Source organism: Myxocyprinus asiaticus, chromosome 48 (genome assembly GCF_019703515.2).
Source record: "Myxocyprinus asiaticus isolate MX2 ecotype Aquarium Trade chromosome 48, UBuf_Myxa_2, whole genome shotgun sequence".
Lineage (NCBI taxonomy): Eukaryota > Metazoa > Chordata > Actinopteri > Cypriniformes > Catostomidae > Myxocyprinus > Myxocyprinus asiaticus.
Genome location: NC_059391.1, coordinates 22,963,240 through 22,978,262, shown reverse-complemented (window position 1 = coordinate 22,978,262; position 15,023 = coordinate 22,963,240). Strand labels below are relative to the sequence as shown.

Sequence of the window (15,023 nt, the reverse complement as noted above, 5' to 3'; positions counted from 1 at the left end):
GGCAATTTGGCACTCTCAATGTTGGCAGTGGGATTTGAGTGGTGAAAGGGAGAGTACGTACGTCATCGGGGTTTTCAGGTGGGCACCCTTCTTCTTTGATGTTTTGTTGACAAGCCGACGACATCTCCAGATGGCTCAATGGTGGTACGAGGTACACCCAGGTACACCCCCCTCAGTTTCATACCCTCCAGTTAGAGCCCTGCACGGGACTGTTTTCTTAATCCCGCTCCCGCTGAATTTCTGACCATTACCTCCCTCTCCCGCAAAGTGTGTGTTCCACTCCCACCCGCTCCCACAATGTGTGTAACCACTCCCGCCCACACCCGCAAACATTCTGTCTGAGTTTACACAAATGTTAGGGCTATGCTAAATGTTCTGAATAACAGACATAAAACATTGCGTTCAATTAAACGGACCATAAGATAAATGTGTTCATGTCAAGCCAAAGTAAAGCACCACACATGGCAAATAGCTTGGGCCTATTTTTTATTAGCCTAATATAACTCTCTCAGCTTTTGATAGGCTACAAAACATCACAACTGTTAGGCTGCAAAGGAGCCTACAAAAACATTATATTCAAACGTATGCGCAATAACTCACGCCCATAATTGACAAATAGCAATAACAGTTAAACGCTGTGATAGCCTAACGAGGCACAATATTTATATGGATTACTTTACTTTAAAATTCAAATTAAGGTCTCTAAATGCCAGATTACAAAGTAATAGCCAAATAAAAATAAAATAAATAGGAAATAAATAAAAATCTCTCAGCTTTTATTAGAAAACATCACAACTGTTATGTCAAAGCAAATATCACAATATAAGAAATAAAACGAACAACAGCAGCTTAAAAATTATTAGCTGTATAGCCAGATGCCTCAAAGTATTTTCTTAAAAAACAAAAAACAACAAAAAAAAAAAAACATTCAAACGTAGCCTATGCTCAACAACACAGACATCATCACACCTGTTTATGTTGTTAACAACTAGCAAAAAGAGACATATGAATGCCCTAAATAATACTAATAAATTAAACAAACTTAACGAATGAATGAAACAAATGAATCACTTGGCCTACTTAAGATTGCTGTGGAGGAAGAGAATGTTACTGACCAACTGCGGTCCCAGGCTTGTGCGTCTCTCTTCCAAGATGCGCCCACACACACTATATGCCCTCTCTGATGGCGCACTAGATGCATGGATACTCAAGATGAAATGTGCAAGTTTTGAGAGCACAGCAAAGCACTCTCTGTTGAACTTCCACCATTCAAGCACACTGTCTGGGTTGTCCGAGAGTCGGGTGCTGAGATATTCTGCTATTTCAGCATTGACAGGCTTTGGCGCTGAAACGCAGGAGGCACTGTCTTCCCAGTCTGTGAATCGGTCAGAGGGGCTTTGCTTTTTGGCTGGTGGTGACTCATCCTCTGCTGCGGCCGGAACCAGGTCAAACCGCATTTTGTGGATAATTTCCTTTGCACCTTTGGATTGGATTGTTTTAAAACTCTTTTAAAAACTCAGTTTATTAAAATGGCTTTTAATTAGAGTTTTCTTTTGCTTTATGCTCTTATTCATTTATTTATTCTTAAGATTTTTATTAATTGTCCTTTATCTATGTTTCTATTTCTTGACTGCATTGAACTTATTCTAATTTGTAATTGCACTGTGTATATTCTGTTTTCATGTCTGTTAAGCACTTTGCAAACTTGTTTTCGAAAAGTGCTATGTAAATAAAGTTTGTTAGGCCTATTATTATTTTATTATAGGCCTAGACTTTTTCACAAATATAAATAGGCTAAGTTCACTTTAAAATAAGGCTACAAACAAGATAGCCTATAACATAATATTCAAAACTATATAGCCTATTTAAAGCATTCATATTACATACCTTTGACCACGTTGTCTCTTGCATCTGGGCCCAGCATCCATAGCAATCGCATTTTAGGTGTCAGGAGCGTTACAATCCTGTACATCATGTGGAGGGGTTTTGCTGATGTGTCACTAGTGCCCATCAGTTCTTCCAGATGTGAGGCACACACACTGGCGACTTCGGATGGCAAGGGATTGAGGGTTGCTGCTTGGCAGTGTTCAATGAGTCTGAAGGACCACGGCAGCACAAGCGATGTGCTGGGAGTGGAGTTGTCAGACTCGAGGTCATTAGTAGCATCCTTGAATAACTTGAGGAATGCAACCACTGTTTTCACTGTCTTGGCCAACACATCTGGGGCAAATGCGCTGGACAGGGTGACGTTCAGGATGTGCGCATTGCAGTTCAGCTTGGAGTATCCATGCAGGGCAGCAACTATGTTGGCTCCGCGGTCAGTGACAAACACAACACGGCCAACTAGCAGTGACGTGTCTATTCCAAATGCACGGAGTTTCTGGATCAGCAGGTTCCTGAGGTTCTCTCCTGTTTTTGACACACCATCTTCGAAGGGAGCCACAAACAACACCCTCGAAACGAGACTGAAGTCTTTGTTTTGTAATGGATGGTGCTGGATATGAATGATGTTTTATGGTAATCCTCATTCCATATAACTGTTGTGATGGCACATCCATACATTTCAATGATGGACTTCATCTCCGTTGCCACAGATGCCTACAGTGCCTGTACTCTCCCCTCGAACATGTCTGGAGACAGTGGTTGGGTGAGGCAGAGCATCTTTTACATCAAATCTGCCATATTTAGTGACTACATTAACAAAATGTTGAACTATGTCAACAAAGCCTTTCCCGGCAACGAAGTCATATGGCCGAATGTCTCTACAGCAAAGTGCGACACATTTCTCGGTAGTATCTTATTTAATATGTGCAGGAAGAGGTGCTTTATCTTTGAAGGAGAGCTTACTTTGACTCGGGAGAACGGAGCAGGTATGTCGCCTCAACCCAGAGGTGCCAGATTTGTGCCCGTTGTATATCAATACTTTTGCACATTTGTCACAACTTACAAAGTCCAATTCTTTTCCATCTTTGTCAGTAACAACTGAGAAATTTGTCCAAATGTCAGACTTGCCTTGCTTTGGTTTTTTATAGTAAACACCCGCTTTAATCTTCTTTTCAACTACATTTGTTGACTCCATCCTTCTTATTAGCGCTAGCTAAATCCCGGGACCCGCAGTATATTTTTTGACCGGCCACTCCCACCCGCAGCAAAGTTAAAACCGCCCGCTCCCTCAAGATTTGTGTTGGGTCTCACGGGACCCACGGGATCCCAATCCCAATGCAGTCCTGTACCTCCAGTTTTCATCTTGCAGCCCAGTTGTTGTCTTTCCTTTTAATTCAAATCCAATTGCTGCTTTTTCTGCTGCATTTGACAAGGACTTGATTGCTTATTGGAGGGAGTGACCCCTCACCCCCATCTTCTTCAATAGACTGGTTGTAGATGTAGCAACAAATCCTCTGCATCCCACTTCTACAGGGAAAATCTTGGTCTTCCAGTTGTTTTGGGCAGCTTCAGTTGCCATTTCAGAGTACTTGATCTTTTTCCTCTTATAAGCTTCTTCAACACCATCTTCCCATGGTACTGTCAATTCCACGACGTATGCCAGCTTGGCTGTTGTGGACCACAGGATCATGTCTGGCCAGAGTGTTGTTGTTACAATGTCAGGGGGAAATACAAGCTTTTTTTCCAAATCCATGCCCATTTTCCAATCAGAATGCTTGCATCCTTTGATGTTATATGGTGCTCTGGAGGTTGGCCTGCTGGTACAAATGGTGTGATGTGGACATTTCCTGCCGATGTTTGAGGGAGAGCATTTGTGGTGGTTCACCACACTTGGCGGCATAACCAAGTTTTCAGACAGCTAGCGTCTATCTTGGAACAGAAATGCCCTTGGGTGAGGTTCATAGTGCATCCTGTTAAAATGTGCCTTAGTGATGCAGGTTCTTGACAAAGAGAGCAAGTGGGGTCTTCTCCCCACCACTGCTTCAGGTTCTGGAGTGTGGGTAGGAGGTCATAATTGGCTCTGATGACAAAGCTTAGTCGAGATTCCTACATCTTCCAGATATCCCACCAGCTGAATTTCCTCTTTTCCAGGCTCTCCCAGTTAGTCAATTGGCCCTGCTTGGCCACAGCGACGGCCTTGGCGTGTCGCTCTGCCTCCTCCTGTCTTCTCACTTCCTCCACTATGAGCCATCTCTTCTGTGCTTATGTTGTCTTGTACCATTGAGGAGCTTTTAGGATGAGCCCACGACCGGCTCTCCCATGTTGGACTTTTCCAAAATGCCTTTCACAAATTTAAAGGGATCTTTATAGAAGTCTGTTCTTGCTTTTTCTTTCTTTTTGCGTCATTTCCTTAGATTCTCTGCTCTACGTAGCTTCGAGAGCCTCTGTTTTATGTCCTCTTGAATCAAGTTGATGCCCTCCCTTTCTTCTGCTGTTGCTTTTTTCCACAACTTCTTCAGGTCTCTTCTTTCTTTAACAAGTCGTTGGATTTCCTGGAGACGACGGGATTTGAGGGGAGGAGACATATCTTTCCTGCTGATTTGTTCCTTCTCTCCAAATTTATCCTTTCCGTAGCTGTAGACTAGGTCGCCCATTTTCTCCAAATTATTTTCTGTTGATCCCTTGATGCCACTTGATATCAGGCTCATGTTTGCATTGATGATTTCCCACCCCTTGCTGTTAGATTTTGGCCATTTCACCAACGGCCTTATATCCTTGCATGTTCTCCACTTTGCGATGTGCATGGTTGTGTCTTGGACTGTTGCTTGTGTCTGAAACTTCTTTTACATCCCATAGGGTGCTGATGCTCTGCGGACTGTGGGCTTCTTCCTGCTGTTGAGTTTCATCTGACTGATTCGAACTTCCTCTTAACAGAATCTGGTCAATGTGGGGTCCTGGGTTGGAGATTTTCGTACATTTCTTCAGTAATTTTAAGACCACGAGTTGATGTTACTTTCGTCCAGCCACACCTACAGGTCCGAAGAATGTGTCCAGCTGCTGGTTTATCAAGAGTATTGCCAATTTCTTGATTCATTGTCATGTCCATGCCAATGTTCTTTACCGGGAAGCCAGTCAGAGAGTCTTTTTAAACTCCCGCTGTCACAGACTCTGGGGGTATTCTTCTCTTTGAACTTTCATAGCCAAATGAGGGTGGCTCTTTTGCCTTAACAGGGTGATGGAGCCTGCTGTTATGGGAAGCTAGCCCATAAAACCCCAGTTAGGGTCTATTTCCTCCTGTAATCTGTCTCTTCAAGCTGTCACACGTTCTTTCCCTTGTCATCAGCTGCACTTCCACAGCAGTCACTGGTTTCCTATCTGTCACTCACTCGATGTTGTGTTGATGTAGTAACACTAGGGGTCACTCTTGGGAGCCCGAGACACCTCTGGTCTTTGATAAAAAGCCAATGAAAATTGGCGAGTGGTATTTGCATACCACTCCCCCGGACATATGGGTATAAAAGGAGCTGGTATGCAACCACTCATTCAGATTTTCTCTTTGGAGCCAAACGGTCGATGTTTACTGAGCTGACTGTTCATTCACCTCTGCTGGATCTGACGCCGCATTTCAGCGGCTTCTCCCTCCTCTGCACTGGTGCACTGCAGAGAATGTCCCTGGGCGCTTCAGCAGAAAAAAGAGAGTATAGTTTTCTGAAAGAATATATTTCTCTAAAAGAGCGGCACACACGGAAAATCTTTTTAAAGATGCCTTTCCGTTTGTGTGTTATTCCTGGTTGCGGTCGTTACCTCTCAACTTCTGACGGTCATGATCACTGTCTTTCGTGTCTGGGCGTGACCCATGCGGAGACAGCGTTTGTGGATGGATCATGTACTCACTGCGAGAACATGACCATGGCAACGTTGTGGTCGTGGCTTGCTTTCGTAAGAAAAAGCCCCAGCGGCTCCCCGCCTCGGTCCTTCTACCTACGGGTACGAGGCCAGCACGGCTAGCACTGGGGGCGATTTGGAGACCCCAGTGTGACCACCTCCCCCACGGACCTCCCATTCCACAGCAGGAATGAATCCCTTCAAACCGCGCCTCGTTCCCTCATGGGACCTGTCTGAAGTTCTTCAGGGTCTATAGAGAGCCCCCTTTGAGCCTTTTCAGTCAGCTGAGCTTAAGGCACTCTCCTTGAAGACTGCCCTCCTGACTATGCTCACTTCCATCAAGAGGGTAGGAGACCTGCAAGCGTAACGCATCAGCGAAACGTGCCTGGAGTTTGGTCCGGGCTACTCTCACGTGATTCTGAGACCCCGACTGGGCTATGTGCCCAAGGTTCCCACGACCCCTTTTAGGGACCAGGTGGTGAACCTGCAAGCGCTGCCCCAAGAGGATGCAGACCCAGCCCTGATGTTGCTGTGTCCGGTGCGTGCTTTACACATCTATTTGGATCACACGCAGAGTCTCTGAGCAGCTCTTTGTCTGCTTTGGTGGACAGCGGAAAGGAAGTGCTGTCTTCAAGCAGAGGATCGCCCACTGGCTCATTGATGCCATAACTATGGCATATCATGCCCAGGATGTGCCGCCCCCGGTAGGGCTAAGGGCCCATTCTATCAGGGGTGTAGCAGCCTCCTGGGCCTTGACCAGGGGCACCTCTCTAACAGACATTTGCAGAGCAGCGGGCTGGGCAACACCCAACGCCTCTGCGAGGTTCTACAATCTCCGGGTGGAACCGGTTTCATCCCATGTAGTGGCACGCACAAGCAGGTAAGTCCGGGACAGCCGGCCAGGTGTATCGCTTGTGCATAGCGCCTTTCACCTCCCCTGAGCTGAAGACGTGCGCCGTTAACTCCCAGTAGTGTTCACAAACTGTGTTCCCTGGTTGATTTCCTCTGAGCCCTGTGGCAGACGAGTTTGCGGAGAGACTCGCAGCTGGCTCAGTACACGTGCTAACTAAGCCCTGTACTGGGGTAGGTGCTCCGCATGTGGTGGTTCCCCGTAGGTAACCCCATGCGACATATATCTTCCGCTAATTTGTTTCCCTGTTGGCAAACTGCATCTTCCTTGGGCAGAGGCACCTCTGCCCCAGTCACCATGCTTGTAGTAACCCTTCCCCCGTAGGGCAGGACCTACCTTGGGACTCCCCCACATGGCATACTTCCGACATAGCTCGGCAAGACCATGTGACGTATTTCCACTTAAATACCCCACCCCCCCACCCCCCTGGGCGGGGTGTGGTCTCCGTGGTGTCTTCACCTTGGGAGGGACACCCCTCCGACTAGACCTGGTGGGCCCAGTCAGTTAATCCCCCTTTTTTTAGGGAGTGGGAAAAAAAGGGGATAAGAGGCCACTACTGGGCTAGCCCATCTCTATCTTTTTGGTTAGTCGACTTGTCCCCAAAGGGCCGTTCGACACTCATAACTGTGTTGGTGGAGGTTACATGTCGGCCTGGTGTGCTGGCTACGAGGCACAAAGTGGTCTGCCCGTCACACACCGCCAGTTCACGTAACACAGTTCAACCAGTTGCAGCGTTTTGTATAGGGACCTCTAGTGTCGACACAACGTCGAGTAAGTGACAGATAGGGAATATCCTGGTTACTTGTGTAACCTCCGTTCCCTGATGGAGGGAACGAGATGTTGTGTCCCTCCTGCCACAATGCTGAACTACCCGTTGAAATGGCCGGGGCCTTGTCTCGGCTCCTCAGAATAAAACCTGAATGAGTGGTTGCATACCAGCTCCTTTTATACCCGTATGTCAGGGGGAGTGGTATGCAAATACCACTCGCCAATTTTCATTGGCCTTTTATCAAAGACCAGAGGTGTCTCGGCTCCCAAGAGTGACCCCTAGTGTCACTACATCGACACAACGTCTCGTTCCCTCCATCAGGGAACGGAGGTTACGCAAGTAACCAGGACGTTTTCTTCCAGAAGATCAGCAGAGCTAATAGGACTTCATGTTTCAATCCCCATGGTAATTTGGCACTCTCGATGTTGGCAGTGGGATTGGAGTGGTGAAAGGGAGGGTACGTACGTCATCGGAGTCGTCAGGTGGAAATGTTTTAACCAGACTTTACTTTCTAGAAGTCCACAGAGCAAGTCCCCGAAGTTGAAGAAACACCTATATATATATATATATATATATATATATATATATATATATATATATATATATATATATATATACAGGGTTGGTAGGGTTACTTTTGAAATGTATTCCACTACAGATTACAGAATACATGCTGTAAAATGTAATTTGTAATGTATTCCATTAGATTACTCAAGGTCAGTAACGTATTCTAAATACTTTGGTTTACTTCTTCAGCCCTGGTAGATTTTTTCACTTGTTTTAACTATAAAACTCTGCCAGTACAGTAAGACAAAATACACGTTAAAAATACATTCTCTGAAAAACCTATATATATCTTATGCAGTGTTGTTTCTAAAACAAGTTAATCAAACTGATCTTGTTTTAAGGATTTTCTGATATTTTTACAGGAAAACAATACAAAAATGATTTTCAGGAATATGATTTTTGCCCTAATATCAAAGGTCTTACTAGAAAAAAAGAAATTATGATCTAACGTGAATTTTCTCGATAAAATAATATGATCGTGCCTGGTAACATGTGCATGTAAAATGGCTAGAAATAGCATTTTAGCTTAGCGTAAAGCTGACAATTTACACAAGGTTTATTTCTATTTCTTCTGCTCCAAACTTACTTCAAACTTCTCTGTCTGCTCATATGAATGTAACACATCATAAGAAAGTGTTTCACCACTGTTCAAATGCACTTTGGATGGCATAATTTGTATACATGTTTTTCAGCTGAAAGGACTAAATATTAAATTAAACAAATGACAATAAATTGCAAAGTAATCTCTTCAGTAGTCAAAATACTTTTTGAATGTAACTGTATTCTAATTACCAATGATTTAAATTGTAACTGTAGTGGAATACAGTTACTAATATTTTGTATTTTAAATACGTTATCCCCTTACATGTATTCCGTTACTCCCCAACCCTTTGCCAGCAGCCATATCACCCTGTAGCTCAATAAAGCTGGTTGCCTACTGAAACTAAGCAGGGTTGAGCCTGGTCTGTACTTGGATGGGAGACCTCATGGGAAAACTAAGGTTGCTGTTGGAAGGGGTATTAGGGAGTCCAGCAGGGGGTGCTTACCCTGTGGACTGTGTAGGTCCTAATGCCCCAGTGTAGTGATGGGGACACTATACTGTAAAAAGGTACTGTCCTTTGGATGAGATGTTAAACTGAGGTCCTGACTCTCTGTGGTCATTAAAAATCCCAGGACACTTCTTGAAAGGAGTAGGGGTGTAACCCCAGTGTCCTGGCCAAATTCCCCCATTGGCTTGTATCAATCATGGCTTCCTAATAATCCCCATCCATTAATTGGCTCTATCACTCCACTCTCTCCTCCCCCCCAATAGCTGGTGAGTGTACTGGCACACTATGGCTGCTGTTGAATCATCCAGGTGGATGCTGCACACTGGTGGTGGTTGAAGAGAGTCCCCTGTTCACTGTGTAAAGTGCTTTGAGTGTAGTGTCAGAAAAGTGCTATATAAATGTAATGTTCATTCAACCCTGTTTGAGGGTACTTCCCCAGAAACAAGCTGTTGTACCTCTAAAGGTACAATTTTTGCATAAAATTTCTGACAGTGTACACCAGATGTAATGGGACCCCTGTTTTCCAAACTTTCCCACTTTCGACTCATCAGTCCACAGAACATTCTCCCAAAATGTCTGAGGATCATCAAGATGTGTTTTGGCAAATTTAAGATGAGCCATAATGTTCTTCTGGGTTAGCAGTGGTTTGTGCCTCACCACTCTTCCATGGATGGCATTTTTGTCCAGCGTCTTTCTGATAGTGGAGTCATGAACAGTGACCTTTATTGATGTGAGAGAGGCCTGCAGTTCCTTGGATGTTGTCCTTGGCATTTTTGTGACTTTCTGGATGAGTTGTCACTGGGAAGGTTCACTACTGAGCCAAGTTTTCTCCATTTGGAAAAAATGGCTCTCACTCTGGTTCTTTGGAGTCCCAGAGTCTTTGAAATAGCTTTGTAACCCTTTCCTGACTGATGTATTTCAAACACCTTTTCAGAAAGGTATATATAATATCAAGAAATAAAACTACAACTGCATAATTTATGTGCAATTAATGCATATTGCAAAAGGCCTATATAGCAGTTTTTCAGTAGTCAAATTCTCAGTGGAATGCATATATATATATATATATATATATATATATATATATATATATATATATATATATATATATATATATATATATATTCTTTATTTTTATTTTTTTTTATAGTGCATGCTCTGAAAAGTTGAAATGAATGGACTTGCTATTTACCTTTCATTTGAAACATTTACATTTGCTGAATTTCTAATGTGTGACACTCACTTTGTTTTTTATTAGATTTAAGACTCTAAACCTGCTCTACACATGTGAACTATGTATAAGACAGTTACTGCAAAAAGGGGTCTTGTGATAATGCAGGCATCTATGCTTCAGATCGGGCGTACGGCCAACAGTAAGCTCTCCCAAAGGGTGACGGTGAGTGGGCAGCCATGCACTGGCTGCTTCGGAGGGACAAAATGGAGCTCATCAGACGGACTGATATAATCGGCTCAATACACACGTATACAGTCTCTAATTCATTCCACTCAGCTTTTGAAAAAAAAAAAAAAGAAAAGAAAAGAAAAAGAAAAGAGCAAGTGCTACATGTTCATGGTTTAAAAAAGCCATAATGAGAAGAACATGGAAAAAATAAAGATAAAAGAGATTGTTTAGTTGAAGGTCAAGGATGAGAAAAAAAAAATGTCACTTCCTTGCTATCTCTTTGTGAGGAGATGCAGTTTATAGGCTGTTTAGAAAAGGTAGCATGAGATTGCTCTTGTTTGAAAATGTTTCATGCGATTTGTCTGGTGTTATGTGCAGATGTAGTATCTTCAAAACAGGAATTGATTCTCTAATGCCTTACTGCCTTCTGCTCAAAAGGTCAACCTGATCAACAAATGCCTTTAAACACTTTTGACAGCATCACACATACTTAGAACACAAGCAGTTGGCTGTAGCTGCATGTATCACTTCCATCTAAAGCCAAGCCACATCAAACATCTTTGGGAGTGCAAAACAAATCCTGAACTGATCTGAATCTAAAGGTGTCCAGAAATGATTGCTTTAACCATGGTATTCATCCCAAATTAAAAAGTTGAAAGATTGATTTATTTTTTAATGTTTGACTTGTTACAGATGATAATGAAGTCAAAAGCAAACTGCAGGTAACTGTGATACAAGGCAGATAATCGTTTTCTCAGTAGAGAGGACAGTTAATTATGATTGACAGCTATGACCTAAGAATTGCGGCATGGCTAATCTAGGCAACGTTTGTTGGGTCTATACTCTTAAAATGTATAAAAATACTTGAAAATGTTCTTTCTAAACAAGATTCACCAAATGCACTAGATTGTACAATAATGTAATAAATCCATATTGCAATATATCTGGCTTACTTATGCAAAAGTATAGACTGTATTTATTACAGTGTAGTATTTATAATAATTATATACTATACTGTATAGTATAGTGCAACAGCATATTCATATCTGAAACTCTAACAAATAAACACAACGCAAAGGTCAAAGATGTGGATCAGTCCAAGGCTGATAGAGGAAGTGAAGTAGGAAAAACACAAACAGTATAGCGCGGTTATGCGGTTTGATGGCGGGGATTTCAGCACCACGGTAATGGACAGCTCCCGGAGAAAGGCCGAACTCCGGCAGCCCTGAATCATGTCTATTCTATGGCTTGTTCAGAAAGCCTAGACAATAAAATTAAATAAATAAATTATATATATATATATATATATATATATATATATATATATATATATATATATATATATATATATATATATATCACGAACAAATAACTACAACTGCATAATTTATGTGCAATTAATGCATACTGCAAAAGGCCTATATAGCAGTTTTTCAGTTGTCGAATTCTCAGTGGAATGCAGAAACGGTCCAATCGGACAAGCAAAAGAAGGAACAGCATCTCTGCCTCCAGTAACACCGTCATACTGACCAAGTCTATGCCTGACCATCATCCAAATAACTGCAGTTTCTTTCGTACATACTGATTTGTACAAGACAATGAAAGAAAGATAAAAAGACATTATCGAAACAATCGTGCCTAAAAATCGGATGTGACACCACAAAGTCTAATGTAGATGTATGAATGAATGAAAGATTCGACCGCAAATGTGGAACACAGTGCAATTGTCAATAGCACACACATCTATCAAGGGCTCGAGCGAGCGCTCGCACGCGCATTCACACGCACACTCTACCACACACACTTTCGCTCACGACAGTGCCCGAGAGAAAAAAAGAACATGTTTATGAGAGAAAGCTTTCTTCTTTTTTTTTTTTTTTTTTTTTTTTTAGTGAAATAATATTTTGAACGACTGTTCAAATTACAGTGGTAGTACAACCCAGCTCACCGACTTTTATAGCGCCATGCATTGCCATGACCTTTTTAATTATCTACTACACACGTCTGTATTACATTTAGCTTTTATTACATTTAGAGTGCGTAAAGACATTTGGTTCAAAAACTTAATATCTTAACGTGATCTTAGACCGCTTTCAATGTAGATACAGTATCCTGATATGATGCATTAAATGGCAGAAAGACGTCTAAGTGATCAGCTTTGCAAGAAAACGATGAATGACTTACTTTTCTCGAGGCTGAATATTCAAATCGCAGGCAAAAATACGGAGAGCGCCGATCCGTACCCCTCCAAACGAGAAGTGCAACGCAAATCCATCCGCAATTCTCAAGCAATTTGGCACGATGCGAATGAAATGTTCTTCAGCATGTAGTTTGTGGCTATCCAATCTGAAACAGGCTGTTCTGTAGGCACGAGTGCCTAAAAGATCCTCGAGCAGTTTTGCATTCACAACCGTCTATGAGAAGAAATTCGGTCCCGTATATCCATTCGGTCTTCCTTGCAGTGCCATTATAGACACGGCGAATAAAATAAGTGCATCTAGAGCAAATATTTCGATGCGATCTTACTAAACATAATTTAAGTCCGGTGTGCCAAGTCTGAGAAATCAAAACGAATACGTTGCTCTCCCGGTCTGATGTGGCATTCTTGGCAAACTGTGCATTGATATATACCGATTTTGGATTTGGGATTCATTCAAGACACCCGAACGCATCTAGCTGGGTCGTATCCCTGAGATCCCCGACCATTCTCCGCATCTTCGTCCCGATCTTCGATAAATGTAAAGGGTCTGATACTCTTATTCCACAGTCATGGCTTAAAATTGAACTTTTCTTCGTCCCTTTCTTCCCCCTTAACGCGCCCGATCTGATTAGATTTCTACTCACAGCCCAGTGCGGATTTCAAGACGCTTATTTCCTTTAAATGTGATTAAGTCCTATGGAATGGTTTGGGAGTGAGGGAACCCCTCAACAATCCAAGCAATATTCGTAGCTATATCACATCAAGCGATTCCAGGCAAATCAAGTCGTTTCCAAATCCAAGACCATCAACGTCTTCTGAAAAAGAGAAAGGGAACTGGATGAAAACGCGCTTGGTTGGAGAGAGTCAAATAATTTCCTTGTTGGTTAGATTACTAGTGATTCGATGGACAGACGAACATTAACGTACTTCCTGTTGATGTGTATAAACTTGTCGGTGGTCAGGGAGGGGGTATTCATCAAAAGCTACACATATTCTCAACCACCTAACTCAATGCAGTTCTCCCTCACCGTGCTGAAGGGACAAACTCCGACGAAGGCAATAATCCTCTGATAGCGCGCACGCTAAGAAAATCCGCACGAATGATGGTGTTCCTCGCTCCGTGTCAAACCAGAACCGATAAGAGAACAGCTACAAGCGAGTCCCTTCACAAGCAGGAGTATATAAAGAGGTAAAATGCATTGAATGCATGGAGATCTTCTCGTAGAACAACGCTTAAAAAAGTTGAAATATCGAGTGTGGTACCAAGAAGTGTCCACTGACGCTCGGCTCTCAGAAGAGCGCAGTGAGGTTTCTACCACTCAGTGACGTCGGGAACCTTCTAATATGAATTGATGTAGCCCCTTAGTCCAAACTATTTGACTCACTCTTCATCTAACTGTCCTGGCGTCTTTTTGGATGGGTAAAAGTCAATGCTCCGATCATCTTTTGCCATTACCAATGATTGGTCGATCGTAAAAACCCTGAACACTATATATCATATGATAAGCAGTGTGTGTGCGTTTACACTGGTAGATATATGGGAAAGGGTTGTGGTGCCTGTTTGACGCAAATATGCGCGTGTGATTGTGTGTATGTGCAACTTCCTGTCTGGTGGAGAAGGGACACGACTGCCATCTACTGACTCTCCGTCCCCTGTCTAGACATTGTACTCAGCCTTACGACCCACCTGAGCCTTAAAAAACCATGGGACCATGAGGACAAAACAGGCAGATAATTGTCAAACGTTTAATCATAACCACGAGCTGGTCACGTTCTAGTTCTAGAGTCACTAATATACAGTAGGAGACTATCTACAGTAAAATACTCAAACATGAACAAATGTAGGACTGAAATCTCCAAAATAGCCCATCGTCACTTCAAAACAATTCACTAGACTATAACGAAAGTAAATGTTTTTGAAGATCCATAAATGATATAAAAGGTGTGTAAAGATAACAGACGGCACATAACTTACTTGCTATTGTCTGTTTCAGATGGGCCTGTGATGGACTGGCCACCTGTCCAGGGTGTTTCCCTGCCTTCGGCCTGAGACAGCTGGGATAGGCTCCAGTACTACCCGCGACCCTATATAAGAAAAGCGGCAACAGAAAATGGATGGATGTCTCAGATGTTAGGAGGAGGAGCATGCTCATTCTTTTGGACAAACATCTGAATACACCTCTGTGTGCAAGATGAGTCATCAATAGGCTACTGTTGGTCTGTTTGTCCTGGAAGAGAGTGTAAATGTTAAATGCATATATCTGCTTAAAGTTAAAGGAATAGTTCACCCCAAAAAAAAATAAAAAAAAATAAAAGAATAAATAAAAATGATATTCTCTCATTTACTCACCCCCATG

The 15,023-nt window shown here is 42.7% G+C and overlaps 1 protein-coding gene across 2 annotated transcripts in view; it reads right to left on the bottom strand.

Moving 5' to 3' along the window:
* LOC127437294 (leucine-rich repeat-containing protein 4C-like) overlaps nucleotides 1-14,090 on the bottom strand; it is a 125,322-nt gene extending 111,232 nt beyond the window's left edge. The window contains exon 1 of one of the 2 annotated variants that reach the window (XM_051692140.1): nucleotides 12,651-14,090. The gene's annotated coding sequence lies outside the window, so the exon portion shown is untranslated. The remainder of the gene's footprint in view (nucleotides 1-12,650) is intronic. The other variant, XM_051692141.1, reaches the window with a different exon arrangement.
* Between the last annotated feature and the right edge of the window lie 933 nt (nucleotides 14,091-15,023).